Source organism: Phaethon aethereus, assembly GCF_964289735.1.
Source record: "Phaethon aethereus genome assembly, chromosome: 6".
Taxonomy (NCBI): Eukaryota; Metazoa; Chordata; class Aves; order Phaethontiformes; family Phaethontidae; genus Phaethon; species Phaethon aethereus.
Window position 1 is genome coordinate 16691312 of NC_138580.1, and position 4690 is coordinate 16696001.

Consider the following 4690-nt stretch of genomic DNA (forward strand, 5'->3'; position numbering starts at 1 on the left):
CAGGCACCGCCCCTGGGAGCGCCGGCGGCCAGGAGCGCCGCCAGCAGGGCGGGCAGCGGCGCGCGGCGCTTGGCGTGGGGAGGGCGCTGAAGCGCTGCCAGTTCGGCCAGGGAGCAACGGTGGAAAGCCACGGCCTCCCTCGGCTCTGCACCCGCCGCCGCTTGCCAGACAGAGCTGGGGTGGGAGCGCGCTGCCCGCCAGGTGCCGGGCTGCAGGCTGTGCCCTGCTCTTAGGCCCGTACCGGGCGGCACTAGGAGCTCCGCCCGGGGAGAGGGTCGACCCCGCTTAGTGACAGGGCTCCGGGAGGAGGTGAGTAGGTTGAGGAGTATCAGGGAGTGCGAGAGAGAGAAAGAGAGACTGCTGGAGCCACACCCTGCCTTCCCTGGGGCAGGCCCAACAGGCAGACAGGACGCATGATACGGAGGACTCCCTGTCCTCTCTCTGCCTGGCTGACATGCTCACTTAAGGCGTAGGGAGCAACGGCGACAAGGTCCTGCCTGGCGCAGCAGGCGCGTCTCCTCTGTGACTACCCCACCTTGCCAGGTGCCCTGGCATGACAGGCACAAGGCTCTGCAAGTGGAACTGCACAGTAACGAGGACGATAGTTCATCTGGCTTGGGGGTGTCGCCGAGGTTCAGTCAGCCTATGCCCTACGGCAAAACTGCTTCCATAAAGAAAAAAAGATGGGTCATTGTCATGGGAGACTCCCTTCTGAAGGGAACAGAAGGCCCAATATGCAGACCAGGCCCACTTCTTGGGGAGGTCTGCTGCCTCCCTGGGGCTTGGGTTACATATGTGAAGAGAAATTCCATTCCTACCCTGGTATGGCCCTCACATTCTTACCCATTACTCATTTTTCAGGTAGGCAGTGATGAAGTTGCCACAAGAAGTCTGAGGACAATCAAGAGAGACTCCAGAGCCTTGGGACAACTGGTTAAGGGATCAGGAGCACAAGTAGTGTTCTTCTCTATCCTTCCAGTTGCAGGGAATGGTGAGGGAAGAAACGGGAGGAGTCAGCTCTGAGCATGGTGTCAATAGAAGAATTTTGTTTTTTCTCATCATGGGTCAGTTTACATGGCACTAGGACTGCTGGCAACAGATGGGGTACACCTGCCTCAAAGGCAGAAAAGGACCTTTGCACAGGAGTTAGCAGGGCTCACTGAAAGAGCTTTAAACTATATTTGAAAGGAGAAAGGGATAAAATCAGGCTCACTAGAGGGGGGTTTACATACCAATGTCACGACAATGTTTGAGCGATGGTGTGGTAGCGAGATCCTTTGGTCTGCGTCTCAGGGAAGGTAGGGGATGGAGATCCATGCATCAGCAAAGATGCCAGGGTTAGTGATGTGTTAGAAACCACAAAGTGCCTGAGAATGGTCACAAAGGAATTAGGGCTTCTCCCCCCAAAAAGGTAGAGGGAGCAGTAGCCCAACTGAAGTGCATCTACACCAAAATGGGCACACAGTATGGGCAACAAACAGGGGGAGCTGGAAGCCGTGGTGCAGCAGGAAAACGATGATATAGTTGCCATCATGGAAGCATGGTGGGATGACCCACACAGATGGAGCGCTGCAATTGATGGCTCTAAACTCTTCAGAAGGCATAGGCAAGGAAGGAGAGGTGGTGGGGTAGCCCTGTACGTTAGGGCATGTTTTGATTGTCTAGAGCTTAATGATGGTGACGATAGGATTGAGTGTTTATGGGTAAGAATCGGGGAAGGCCAACAAGGCTGATATTGTGGTGGGAGTCTGTTATAGACCACCCAACCAGGATGAAGAGGCAGAGGAAATATTTTATATGCAGCTGGGAGAAGTCTCATAATCGCTAGCCCTTGTTCTCGTGGGGGACTTCAACTTACCATATGTCTGCTGGAAACACAGTACAACAGTGAGGAAACAGTCTAGGAGGTTCCTGGAGTGTGTGGAAGATAACTTTCTGACACAGCTGGTGAATGAGCCAGCTAGGGAAGGCACCCCGCTGGACCTGTTGCTTGCAAACAGAGAAGGATTTGGGGGTGATGTGATGATTGGAGGCCATCTTGGGCATCTATCACAAAATGGTAGAGATTCTTGGAGGAGTAAGGAGAGGAGTCAGAAGAACTGCTACCTTGCACTTTTGTAGGGCAGACTTTGGTCTGTTTAGGAGACTGGTTGGCAGAATCCCTTGGGAGACAGTCCTGAAGGGCAGAGGAGTCCAGGAAGGCTGGACATTCTTCATGAAGGAAATCTTAATTCATTCCCATATGCTAGAAAATACTGTATTCTCTGTGAGCAGTTCTCTTAGTACCATTCATCATCCTGTAACATATATGGAAAACATTTCTATAACCACATACTAATAGCAATGATTTTACACGGTAACCTTACGGACGGTTCCTGTAAATTACAATATCCAGGGATGTTACTTGCATTGCAGAATGATTTATCTTTTGGATAGGATATACTCCATACGTCTGAAGTTAGACATGTACATCAATCTTTGTAGATACATCAGCAAATATTACAGGAATAAAAGGCAGATAGTAAACAGTCTTTAAATCTATAAAGTACATAATGGTTTAAGCTAAAATAATGTCTTTAAAATAGGCTTCATCAAACTTGAAAGAGTCCAGAGGACAGCAACAGAAAAAATCAGAATTTTTAAAAAAATTACATAAGGAGGAGGTCGAGAGTATTATTTCATCTGGGAAAAATGACTACCAGGAGCAGACAACAGCCTACAGATGTATACATTTTTTTGGTTTAAAAAAATGCACATCAGAGAGAGAAGACAGAAGATAATGAGCTTAGTTTGCAGCTACAGGTTTCTTGGTTAGATTTTCAGGTAGCCTTGCTATCTCAGGTGGTTTTGGGATATCTCAGATACTTCTTATAGCCAAGGTATCTCAGGAGGTTATGTAATTGCTATAACTGGACTTTGTAAGAACAGGTTTGAGAAACATCTGTCAGGCACATCTGGGTATATCATGATCTAGGTTACCTCTGGAGTTTCCCTTCTCCTCCTACATTTCTACGTGGTGTAGCTACATTATTTCTTTAACATTTATCCAAAGATGCTTTTAGAGACATAGTTACTCATAGAATAAATACTTACGAGAAAAAATGTTAAAACCAGCTGCTGAGTGTGAAATTCAGAACACGTTTATCATCACAAGTAAATGAAAGACTGATTTCATGCTCACTTATGGACAGTGGAGAACAAGAACAAGAAGGTATATCTCCCAGAGCAAGTAGATGCACTATGAGATGTCTGCAGGAGGATTTAACAGATCATTTATTTATTTGACAGGAAAGAAGGACACAAGTCCTAGAACGTGCAAAGAACAATCCAAACTATCTAAATTATCCACACTATCTAAATTACATTTGCCAGATTCTAAGAACAACCACCACAAAAATTTAAAGCTATTGAACAACAGATGTCCCAAGATTGTAAGTCAACAAATAAAAAGCAAAGAATATGAATTCACTTTGTAATGAACACCAATATAATTGTTTAACTATGCATATTAAAGGTTATATCCGAATTAAGAGAAAATAAATTCTTAATCTCAGTACTAATAATTTGAATCTTTTTTTTCCAAATTTATGTGGTAGTTCTCCAGCTTTAAAAATTATATTCATATTGTAATTTCTAGATTGATGGAGGGATTGTATGCACTCTTCCTAAAAACTGCTGCTCACAGCTATCCATATGGTAGGTATTTTTTTTATTATTTTAAAGTCATACACCATTAAAACACTGTAAAGCATCTGCATCTGCTGCTATTAATATGCTAGTGAGAGAAAATCAGATACGTCATTCTGTACAGGCTACAGTTTTGCAGCTAGCAGTAGCTTTCTTGGTTGTACATTTTGCAGTTACTTCTGTATTTGGACGTTCACTCTTCTACCACTGTTACCTCTTTTCCAGAAAATCATTGTAGGAGAGAGTGTTTCTACCCAAACTACTTGAAAAAGAGTGTCAGAAGTTTTGCCTTGTAAGTACTTCACCATAACAGTACCAGTTTCCCCTCTGAGGAATTTCTGGAGGTGGCAGTAGTCCCAGCATAGGAACTGTGTTGTATAACCCCACTTTCACTCAGTCTTCTAGGCAGTTTACTTATTGTTAGATTTTTGTTTGCTTGTTTGCGCTAAAATGGTCTGAAACACAGGTCCCATTTAAAATAAACAGGTAAACACTCAGAGAATATGCAATTTCAGTAAAACAGGGAGCTGAAGACAGGCATTAGTCATCCATATGCCATGCACTTCAGGAGATGCTAAATCATAGAACTTGTGTACAATGTGCAAGGACAGAGAGTATGCTGTATTATGATTTCAATATTATGAAGTAGAGCTGTCTTGTCTTTAATTACAGCCAAGGCAGCTATGCTCCTTCACATATGTTGGGTCTCTGGAGGATTATTCATTAGATAATTTCTACCTTACCAAGCTGTTCTTAAATAGTTACCTTGCTCACTAATGAATCCTCCCATGTAACGGCTGCCTGTATTCATTTATATATGTTCTCTAGTTACTAGCTCACCTGCTGTGGCACGTAAAACAGCTGCAGACCTTCAGATCTTGTTATTGGCAATCCTCAGCAAATCTTTAATATTAGTCAAACATTCTGTGATTACCAGCTATCAAGTTTATATGTGCATCTTATCACAGTATGCCTACAATCATAGTAAAGCCAATTTCAGGAA